General features: G+C 46.7%; 1 protein-coding gene across 1 annotated transcript in view; it reads right to left on the bottom strand.

The window, feature by feature from the left end:
* Window positions 1-12,379, bottom strand: part of UNC45A (unc-45 myosin chaperone A) — a 253,863-nt gene that overhangs the window by 120,144 nt on the left and 121,340 nt on the right. The window lies entirely within an intron of this gene.

Genomic DNA, 12,379 nt, shown 5'->3' with positions numbered 1-12,379 from the left:
ACCTTTCCCATTTAAGTGCTACAGGTTTTATTGGAGAATAAACCTCAGGATTATTCCTCCAGTCTTCTGGGAAATCTATGTGCTGAAACTCATATAATTCAGACACCAGGCTGTCAACTGTAGACACTGTGCAATTAACCCTGGCATATAGATATATGCACTCACTCATTTGCAGGGGAATGGATCGTACTTCTACAAGATGCAGAAAGTCCGTCAACCAGTTCTGTCTTGGCCAGGTGGGATTTATGAGAATTAATTTGTAGGGTTCTTTCTTAATCTTTGCAATTAATTTGGGCAGCAGGGTAATTGGTGGAAAACCATAAGAAACATTTTGCACCATATAATCTAAAGGGCGTTCCCCCATGAGTTTGGTTGGAGATGCCTGCTTTTTTAGAAGAATAATTTTTTGCTGCTGTGTGTGGTGAAAACATTCAGTATCTGGTTTTCCCCATGCACTGAACACTTCAGGATGTTGCCTTTCAGCTCCCACTTGTGACAGTCCTCCAGAGTTCTACCAAGATAGTTAATTTGGTTGGTTCTGCTTCCCCAGAATGTGTTCTGCTGCTAGCCTGAAGTGGTGCTGAACTGCCCAATGTCGCAGTTCCTCTAGTGTCTGTGACTCTTGTGACAGTATCTAGGATCATCTTTTTCTCTGTTTGTTAATATAAAACATTGTAGTGCATTGTCTGCCTGGATCAACACCATGGAGTATCATATATGTGGTAGAAATGATTGTAGGGCTCTTTTCATGGCACATAATTCAAGGGAGTTTATGTGCAAGTGCATCTGTTGTGATGACAAAGAGGGAAACGTTAGCTCTTGTCCTGTATTACGTGGTTATGACCACTACAGAAGTGCTTGTTTTATTGAGTTTGTCACTACTACACTGGCCTTGAAAGATCTGGACACCTGAGCATACTGGCTGTCCAATTCTGCCAGAATGTGCTGCATATGACGGCAACAGAACGTAATAAGGATTATGAATGAAGATGGTTGGTCTAGCAGGCGCTTTAATATACAAGCTTTATTTGACTGCTTCAGTATATGGTTTACTAGGGTGACAAGGCAGCTTGTCTCTCTACTGTTGGATGTGCAATTGCTTCCCTTGCATTTATGACTGCTTTAAAAAAATTTATTTTGGGATGGTGTCAAAAAGGGTTTGCTTTTGTTTAGCTTGATTCCTAAATGTTTGAAAAGCTTGAGGGGGGCGTGGCCAAGATGGCGGCCGGAGCGGACGCTTGAGAAAAGAGCTCCGCTCGCGGCCCTCCTTCTTGCCGAATATCCTGGTCCCTGGTTCCCGGTCGGCCATAAAATGCTGAGGCTACCCCCCCAGTGCCGGGGGCAGCCCTCAAGGACACAGAAGTAGCTGCGGATGGCCCCGTGATCAACTGCTGGATTCGAGGAAGCAAGACGCGCCTGGTGCTGTGGATCGGGAGGTGAGGCGGCCCTCCCGCGGCCGGCGAGACGTGGGCACGGCGGTCGGATCGCCCCGTTCGGCTTCCCCGTGGGATCGCCGGGGGGGTCGAGGGCTGTTGGGCCTGGACTGCGGTGGGCCCTGGGAGCGGGCCTGCTGGCTGGGGCGCGGCCTGGGGGACGCCGCGGCTTCCGGTTCGGCCGCGCTCCATCGGAGCAACAAGAAACACGGGGGCGCGCGGCAGTGAGCGAGCCCCCCCTGATATGGCTTAGCATCCCTACAGCTCCACGTGGCCCCCCTACCAAGAACTGGTAGCAGCGTCGTGCGGTGACGCTGCGGCGAGAGCACTGGGCGGTGTTTCCTTGCGGGGTCGGGCCTTGGACGTGTCGGCGCCAGGAACGGGCGTCTGGCTCACCCTGGCACTCCGCCCTTGATCTGTGGAGGCGGCCGGCGGACGCGTGCTCGGGTGGAGTGGGGGCCCCGGCGTGCCTTTGGTGGAGTGTACCGGACCGGCTGAGGGGACCTTCGGCCTCTCCTCCCGTGCAGGGCACTGGGCCAGCGACAACGACCCTCAAGCACCAGCACCCAGCACAGAAGATAAAACAGTGGGAAGCAGAGGCGGAGGAGTGGGAAAGAAAGGAAGAAGGAAAAAATTTACAAAAAATAAAATAAAAATACATAAATAAAAAAGAGAGGAGGAGCCAATAAAATCAGAATAAAGGAAAAAAAGAAATAAAAAAGAGAAAAAAAAAAAAAAAAAAGAATGAAAAAGCGCTGGCACAGAATAAATTAAACGCACATAAAACAACCACGTTGGGTCACCAAAGTATCAAGCCACAAGCAAATAAGTGAAAAACCCAACGCACCTGTACCAGGCCAGTGGCATTCAGCTCTCTGCCTTGCAACGAGGAGGGCCTCAGTCAACAAATTAACATACTAACTCCTAATATCCCTGAAAATAAGCAACCACGCCTGGACCACTGATAACGCTAAAATCACCCACTTTGACGTGCATGGCTCTGCTTCGCCCCACCAGTACACATAGCTGATTTCATACGGCATAATTCTCCCCGGTCGCATAGTGGTCACAATGGTCAAGCCTAAGCATTCCAAAACAGGGACTTCTGCGGAGGGAGAAACCCCCCCCTCCATGGGCCAACTGGACATGCAAAAGGCAACGCAACTTCAACTGAGCGAGACGCTACGCGCACACTCCCAGCAATTTGATAAAATTATGCAAGCAATTATGGAAACCAAAACTTCGCTAGAAGGGAAAATTGATGCCGCAGTGCTGGAGGTCTCCCTAATCCGAGCTGACCACCGCAAACTGTCTGACAGAGTGCATAATGCTGAACTGTCGCTAGAAACGGTTCACCCGGAAATGAAAGACATGAAAAGCAAATTCAAACAGATGGAAACTGAGTTGGCACAGCTACAACGCCGAGCTGAAGAAGCAGAGGGGCGCTCAAGACGTAACAATATCAGATTCATTGGCATCCCAGAACGATTGGAACTACCCAAAGCCGAGGATTTCTTAGAAAACTGGCTGAAAGAAATAATGAAAACTCAGGATGCCACAAAATCACCAATGATAGAAAGAGCCCACAGAATACCGGGCAGACCCCCTCGGCCTGGAGCGCCACCCCGACCCATGATAGCTAGATTTCTTAACCACAGAGACAGAGATTCTGTTCTTCAACACTTTAGATCTTCCAGTCAAATCAGCTTGGAAAATAATAACATATCTGCATACCCGGACTATACGCTGGAAGTACAACGTAGAAGAGCAACCTTTGTAAAGATCAAACAAATCTTGCGACAAAATAATATAACTTATTCTCTCATGTTCCCAGCCCGCCTGCGTATCACCATAGATGAGAAAACGCTCATATTCCCTACCCCAGAGGATGCATGGACTTGGATTCACGCCAAAGGTTTGATCAGCCCGCCAACGGAAAAGACAACAACTGAGGACTGGATAACACCCAGCTCCAGGAGGAAAAAAAAACAAAGCAAGACCACATTGCGCCCAACGAAATCGCAAATGGAATCAGAGCAAGCTCAAATATTAAGGGAAACTAGCTCCTTCACTCGACCACAATCCAAAACCCGAAGTGACACAGATGCTACAGACAGCGGATCCCCAGGAGGGGAATCAAGTGCATCCTCCTCCTTCCTACTGGCCGGCCCTGACCTTACACCGCGCGTTGCGGATGATCTCTAGACCTCGTGAGGGAATATGAACTGCGCCACAGACATGAGTCCGGCGTTGGGACACGCGACCTCCCGCCCTTATGCGGCCTAGAGCGGTGCTTGGTGGTTTCTTTGGGATGGGATCTGGCCGCTAGCTTCCTTGACTGGGACTAACAGGGTAACCAAAGCGGTTGTACTTACAATTTGGACCGAGCAGGGACAAAATTATCCTGGAGACGGGTCGGTTCCCGCCCGGCTATACCAAAACCACGCTCTCCGACAACCAAGTCACTCCCGAATGGAACTTAACTTCGCAGTTTGCAGTTTAGGCACCAGTTGTGCCATTATGTTTATCTCCGGGCTTTACCCGAAATATCCTTTTGCCTATTATTTCTTTTGCTCTCATTTTTATTATTCTCTTTTGATAATGTTGTTTTGTAGGACTGGGGGGGCTGGCGGGCGGGCGCTGGTGGCGGAGGGGAGACGTGGGTGGGCGGCGCGCACTAGACTAACAGCAGTCTCTGGACGCGTCACGGGATCGACCCAACTGTACAAAAAAATAGGTGTGCAACAACCTAACTTAACATGACAAAAAAGGAACCAACATATAATATAATGACGTGGAATGTTAAGGGTATGGCGGGCATAAGAAAGCGCAATAGGATACACGCGCACCTAAAGCGTCACAATATTCATATAGCCATTCTCCAAGAAACGCACATTACCCCTGTAGATATTCCCTGGTTGGAAAGAAAGTGGGGCGGGCAGGTCCACGGGTCGGGAAATTCATCATACGCAAGAGGGGTTTTGATATGGATAGCCCCGGGGGTCCCGTACACTGTGCGGCGCGGCGTTTTTGACATAGAGGGCAGATACATACATTTAACAGGCCACTTAGATGGGGAACCAGTAACACTGAACGGACTGTACGTCCCGAACGTCGGACAAAGTGAATTCCTACACAAAACAATCTCACACTTCTCAAACGACCTATCCTCTACATGTATCTGGGGCGGGGATATGAACTGCGTTCCACATATAGATACGGATAGATCACACCCCCCCATAGCAGCCTCCCAAGCAATCAAAAATTCGCAGATGCTGCGTCAATGGATGGTAGACCACCGTCTCATAGATACCTGGAGGCATATACACCCCCATGATCGCGAATACTCATACTACTCCCCAGTACACCTCCTCCACACTCGCATAGACCTTATCCTCATCTCCCAAGACATCACCCACAAGATCACTAGCGCTGATTACACCGCTAGGGTAATCTCAGATCACTCCCCTCTCATCGCTCATTTCAGATGGGGCAGCCCGCGCGCATGCATCCCAACTTGGCGCCTCCAGACCCGATTGTTACAAGACCCCCCTTTCCGAGATGAATTAGCCATACACATATCCTCTTACTTCATCCAAAACAAGGGGACAACGGGCTCTAGATCAACAGAATGGGACGCACATAAGGCAGTCATACGAGGAACATGCATCTCAGCAACAGTCGGCGCGCGTCAAACACTAGCACGTGAGCTTAGTAACTTAGAAAAGGAAGTACATTCTTTTGAGAAAGACTTCGCCAGGGGCGAGATTACACACACAGAACTAGCTGGAAAGCGCGCACAATGGTACGAAGCTGATAGACGACTAGGTCTGTTTGACCATCGACACTACATAGCTCGTAACCACGCAGAGGGTGACAGATCGGGTAAATTACTGTCATGGCTCATACACAATGGTGGCCGGAAATCCCCCATAGGAGCCATCCGATTAGAAACAGGACTAATAGTAAATGCACAGGCCGATATTAACCTAGCCTTTAAGGAGTATTACAGCACACTATACAAAGCTCCCGTCCCCCCACCCGAAACATCACTGAGCGAGTTTTTTACTGTTATCGAGCTGAAACAACTAACGACCGCTCAGGTTGCAGACCTGGAAAGACCAATTGATATCAATGAGATACAGCAGGCCCTAAAACAATTGCCGCATGGCAAAGCACCAGGCAACGATGGACTGCCTATTGAATACTATAGCATGTTCCCGACTCAAACACAAACCCCATATCTAGAGATGCTGACGGAGGCGCTAGAGCGTGGACAATTACCAGACACATGCCGTGAAGCGCTGATAGCAGTGCTACCTAAGCCGGGGAGAGACCCATTGGATGTACGTTCATATAGACCACTATCACTACTGAACACAGACTGTAAGCTACTCGGTAAACTGCTAGCCAACCGTTTGCTCCCATGTATGCCGGACCTGATACATCACGACCAGGCTGGATTTATACCTGGCCGGAGCACATTTAGCAATATCCGAAACTTATTGCGCCTTATGGCGAACTCACGAACGGATGACTATGCTCAAGTGGCAGTATCACTGGACATAGAAAAAGCATTTGACACGCTGGGTTGGCCCTTCTTGATGGAGACGTTGCGCCGTATGGGCTTCGGTCGAACATTCATCAGATGGATAGAGGTACTCTACACTAACCCTTCTGCAAGAGTCAAAACGGGCGACACGATTTCGCAACCGTTTAAAATAGAGAGAGGAACCAGGCAGGGCTGCCCATTATCCCCGCTTTTATTCGCCCTCGCAATCGAACCCTTAGCAGCTCACCTACGAGCGGTAGCCCCTGCATGGGGCATCCGAGACGACCACACACACCGTATAGTGTCGCTATATGCAGACGATGCACTTATTTTCTTACGAGATCACCAAAAATCCCTACCTGAAGTGCTGAAGTTACTGCACAGGTTTGGCACGTTGGCCGGACTCAAGGTAAATTGGTCTAAGTCGTGCATATTCCCTATGTGTCCTGTCCCTGAAGCACACAGATTATCCTCCAACCCTGGCGAACTGAAATGGTGTTACACCACTTTCAAATACTTGGGTGTAAACATATACCACGACGCACGAGATCTCAGGGACGGCAACTTGGGGCAGGCGATTCGATCCATTAGAGGCTCCCTGCCCTTCTGGTGCTCACTCCCTCTATCACCATTGGGCAGAGTAGCCATAGCGAAGATGGTGATCCTGCCCCGATTGTTGTACTTCTTCATGGCCCTCCCACTGACTCTCCCAGCCTCTTTCTTTAAACCTCTGAATAGCCTATTAATAAATCTCATATGGGGCAACGGCAGACGCCGAGTGGCACTAACAAAATTATACCACCCACTAACAATGGGTGGAATGGGAGCGCCTAGATTCGAAATGTACTACGCAGCTTCCCAGTTACAATGGATCTCATCCTGGCTAAGCCGTCCAGACGGAGCTGAATCACAGATGATCCACTCGTCTTTGGGGAACAGGGGCTTAATACAATACTTGATGAATCGCGAATCCCCTAAACACCCACGCAACATACTACTGAAAATTGCGCACTGGATATGGGGCCACCATGTGATCATGAACAATAAAACACCACAATATTCCCCCAGGCTTCCATTTTTGGCCATCTCGAAAATAGCCAACATAGCAGCTAGAGTTGGCCTGAACAGTTGGTCAGAAAAGGGAATACGCACCATCGGCGACATCTATAGTGAAGGACGCCTCCTAACTTTCAATACACTAATTGATAAATATGAACTGGGGCGCGGAAGCTTTATAGCATATGGAGCTGTACGCCAGACACTAAGGTTTTGCTGGGGCAATGAAAACTCAGAACCAAATATCTCCCCTAGATTGCATGAGTTGCTAGGTAGCATAGAAGATTCAATAAATGTGTCAAGAGCATACATAATCTTAACTTCTTGCGCTGAAGATAAACAAGTACAATCAAAGAACAAGTGGGATGCAGTGCTAGCAGAGCCTCTACCACAACCCGCTTGGAATCAGGCGTTGACAATGACAAAAGAAGTATCACGCAACCCGCGTTTTCGTTATACCCAGTTTAATTATTTACATCAAACATATTTATCACCTCATCGAATAACCCGTATTTTCCCCCACTCAAAGCAAACATGCCCTAGATGCGCCACTCCCGAAGCCACCTTTTACCACATGACCTGGGAATGCCCCCCAATCCGGAAAGTATGGGAAGACATAATAGTACTGCTTGTTGATTGGACAGCTGTTGAAATGTCCCCCACCCCGGAGCTGTGTTTGCTGGGTGTAGGTCCAAGCCTTAAAAGACGGAAACAAACCCTAAGATGCATAGCGCTGGCACTGGTGTTGTACAGACGCCTCATAGCCATGCACTGGAAGGCACCAGCCGCGCCGAGCATTGAACAATGGCGATCGGAGCTGCGGCGTTGGGCCAGGGCCGAAGCCGACACGCTTCAGCTCCTATCAACAAAGGGTGTTCTGGTCAAAGGTCTTGACACCTGGAACTCTTTCGTAGCAATAATAGAAAGAAAAGATGACGAACGCCCGCCCTGAACGATCCCCCCAACGAACATTAAAATCTGCATTTTATAGTCCTAAATAGCTGTAACCCCCCAGTGATAGCGCGCAACCACCCTTCATCAGGCTCGAATCAGAATGTCAAATAGAGGAAGGCGGACAGGAGCTGGGAGAGACAACATGAAATTGTATAACCTAACAGGCGGTAACCAACTAGCAATAACACCAGCACACAAAGGGACGCATGACCCAATGCTCGCGCGCGTGCCTTCCTTTCCTCCTCTGCCCCCGCTTCCTCCGTCTTGGGGGCCCCCCCCGGCCTTTATCCCCCCCCACAGTATTTCCCCTCTTTCTCTTTCTTTCTTTTCTCTTTTCTGTTTTTTTTTTTTTTTTTTCTTTCTTTCCAATGCAACAGGATGCTTTAATATGATGCCCAGTCAGGACTATTCCCCCCCCTGCTCCAGCCCGTGGCAACACGTTCTCTCTGGCAGTGGCGCGGAAGTGGGCGAAGTACAACATAGCCCAGTCATGGTACATAAGCCGTCTAGGGTGATGTGATGAACGAACCTGTTGCAAATGTTATTCTTATTGACAGCTTTCACTTGTGTAATTTTGTTGTGTGATAATAAATAATAAAAACACATTTAAAAAAAAAAAAAAAAGCTTGAGGAGGGCTCTATCCAAATGTTCTGTACAGGGTATGGATGAGCATTTGACCATCCAGTTTACTAGGTATTATTAGGCCTGGTGTCCCAGATGTCGGAGATGAATGGCCCTGGGGCCACGCATTTGGTAAATATTCTGGGAGCTGAACAAAGGGCAAAAGCTAGTAAGCAAAACTGATAGTCTTGTCTGGCTACCTCAAATCTTAGGAATCCGGGGTGTTTTCAGTGGATAGCTATGTAGAACTATGCATTCCTTGAGGTCCAGCAATGCTATGCATTCATTCTTTATGAAAACTGTAGTACCTCTTGAAGCATACCATCCTGAACAACTGTTTTTTGTTGGAAACTAGAGATTTTTGCCCGCTAAAGGGTCTGAAACCTTGTGTCTTTGGAGGATGCTAGCTCGTGCCTTGGAGTTGTCAATGACACCTGGCATCATGACCCTTCTGTTGACTGCCTCAGCGCCTGGATGAGGTTCTGCTGGGTGTGCGAATATCTACATGGCGGTGATTGTTGTTGCTGAGGATATAGTATATGGCTGATACTGTTGGGGGTTGGTATGATGAGTACTGGTCAGCTTGTATGACCCTTGGGTATTGTATTCCTCTGCTATGAATTGATTGCAACCAATGTTGTTGCTGCAATATTCTTAGAGATCTGGCAGTTTCAGGGTCCATGTTAATCATTTTGGAGTGTGTTCTCCAACAAATGGCATGTCCATAATTTTGTTTTGGATTGTGGGCCTAAATGACGAATTTCTGAGGACCACTGCCCCAGATAGCTGACAAAACCTGATACGTCCATAGTTGATTCAGTAAGTACTACCTTCTTGAAGGATAGCCTCGGCTTCCTGTTTTTGACTTACTTGTCTCCTTGAAGGCTCTTTAAAGTCATACAGAAAACAGTTATTTTGTCTGACTGCCATAGAAATGTCAAATCTTTCTGCGACTCTTTCCACCAGGGTATGAAATTTACTAATGTTGTCCAGCAGAAAGTTAATGGGAGGAGGTGTAGGTGTAGCCGTCACTGTTAGAATGTAATCGTCTCCTCTCAGTTTGAGATAGGCAATTCTCCCTTTTCTCCATCAATGTAACGGTTGTCATCAGAGATATCCAAACTAATAGGCCCTTGAGGCACCTCTAAAACATTTATAGTGTTTGGAGTGATAGAGATGAGATAGAGGATCCGCTCTTGATTGTGAAGGCATTGGAGACTTTGGGTCAGGAGGTGGCTGATGGAGTTGAGGAGCCTATTGTTGCTGTGGTTCTGATTCTATCATATGACATAGGTCTAGTATTAGGTCTACTAGTACTTTCATCATTTGACGATATTTATAATTTTTACAGACAGTCTCATGCGTCATAATGTCTATCATAACATTCTCTCTCTGGCTCTTCTCAGAGTTGTGAAAGATGTAATGATTCTGACTGTCTTTGCAGAGAATGCACTTGCTCTATGTCCTGGCATTTAATTATAATTTAGCTGGACCGTATGATGCTCTCTACAGTTTATTGGGGTCGGAATCATCCTCTTTTTCAGTATCAAGTAGCTTTGACTGTGGTAGGAGAGGGATTTTCCTATGAGAGAAGTGCTTCATGTGTAAGTCTCCCAATTCCTTACTTTGAAACTTCATAAATGAGCTTTTTATAGAGGAAAACGTTTTCAAAAGTGATGCTGTTGACGGGTCGCTGATGAGTCATTGTCAATGGTCTCAATATCGCATCAGTGGCAACAGTCTTGTTGATGGGTCGGCCTTTGATTGTCTCATTGACAGGTTATTCGCTGACAGCTTCTTCGTGGATATCTTGTCAACAGCTGATGGGCTTGTTGATAGATGAGCCTTTTGCAGTGGCATTGAAGGCTCTTTGGTGATATCTCCTTATGCAGGCTTGATTCTCTCAACTGTGTCTTAGACTTGGTATGTGGCGCTGACAAGAGATCATCAATTACGGTCATAGGTGGAGTTGTTGACGGAGTGACTGTCAACAGTATGATTGGCTGCCTTTTTGGCAGAAAAGAGGAAGGAGGCAGCATGGACGTGGGAGAATACTTACTTTTGAGTTGTCACTTAGAAGACGTTGATCTGTCAGCCTTTTAATGCCTTCTTATGAAACCTTTCCCATGGTAAGCCTATGTGCACTATTTCTGCTGTCAAAGCCAGAGGAGTTTCTGACAATCTGTTAGCTACTTTTTCTCTGCAGATATATAGGAGCTGACTTCAAATTCCCTCAAAAGAGATATTTAGCAGTTTTGGTCTTCTGGTGCCAACTCAAGAGCCTTCCCCTTCCGTCACTGAGATCTGCTGCCAAAAATGTTCTGCAAATCTTGCAGTCCTTAGGTTTATGGAGTGGATATGTGCAATAAATGCACCTTTTGTGCGGCTCGTCTGTGAACACTCTAATTTTTCCACAAGAGTCACCAGTCTTTCTTTGCTTTTCCTATTTTGTTAATCTTTTCTACTTGTTTACCCTTGAAGGTGGTGGTAGACAAACATCTATACTCCACCTAAGAAAGGGTTTTCAAAGGATAAATGGTTGGTAAATTGTAGACTTATCAGAGGTTAAGTGAGAGTAAAGTTCTGGAACGCACTATCACACAACATGCTGTCAAAATCTGAGTTGGAATGGCCTCTGAGAGGGGTGAGGCGAGGAGCACTCACCTCACTGACTTAAGTTTGGGCCTTTTGAGATGGATGTGCTAATAAAAAGACACTTTCAGATTAGCCAGGCAGTGCTTTGTACTACTATGTTAAAGTTACAGATCCAGTACCACTTCTACAATGAAGAATGATTAAACATGTGAAGATCAAATGATGTAGAGGTGGAGGCAACTGGTAACCCTAAACATAACTATGAGCACTTCATTTCAAGTCAATGTTTCTTCTTTAAAAGGAGCCTGAGGTTCCAAACACCTGCTATCTATAAAAAGATCTATATCGCACCCACTTCATAAAGGTCTGCAGTAAAGGACCCAGAATACAATAACTCTGACTCAAAGAGCAACCTCAATCATTTTGTTATAATGGCTAAAGGTATCCTATTTCCCAGCTCAAAAATAACTTGCCCTTTAGGTCACCTATAGGAGATACTCATAGAAAATAATTCAATGTATGGTCACTAATTCTGATTAGGAAAGTATGACTGGTTTGAAGAAGTCACAAGGCAGAGTACATCTGCACTAACTTAGCTTGCATTGAATCACGTGCAATAGAGTGAAAGATCATTATAATCACAATCCTTTCTTTATGCCAAAACATTTTAGCATCAAAGGTACCTTATGGTGCTTAGTCCTTCCAAGAGGTAAGGATTTTCTTATTCTTAAATGTCCAAGATCTGAGCTTAAGCCATTTCTCTCTTTGGGTTTTACTGCACATCTGGGTCATGAAGTTGTTGTGGATTCTTCAGAAAACTTTACCCTATGACATCACTAACTCATTTGCTACAGAAAACGGCTTCTGCTGATTTTCTAAGCAAACAGTGGCCCTGCACCTAATGCTGGCACTGTTATCTGGAGGATGAGAGAAAGGGGAAACTCTACCTGTGCAAACTGTATGGTACGTGCATCTCATGACGTCAAGTCTACAGTGCAAAAGGAAGTCAGCAGGGCACAACAGTTAGGGCTTTGCTGTCTAACCGCCATTCATGCCGGCTTAAACAGCTCATATTTACAGATCTAGTTGTCAGATAATTCATGTGATACTCATCTTCATTCCTGATTGCAATTTGCTTACGAGATTCAAAGTCATATTTTAAAGAGG

This window comes from Pleurodeles waltl, chromosome 3_1 (assembly GCF_031143425.1).
Source record: "Pleurodeles waltl isolate 20211129_DDA chromosome 3_1, aPleWal1.hap1.20221129, whole genome shotgun sequence".
In the NCBI taxonomy this organism is placed as follows: domain Eukaryota; kingdom Metazoa; phylum Chordata; class Amphibia; order Caudata; family Salamandridae; genus Pleurodeles; species Pleurodeles waltl.
Note: the sequence above shows the minus strand (reverse complement) of the source record. Positions and strands in the feature narration are given on the sequence as shown.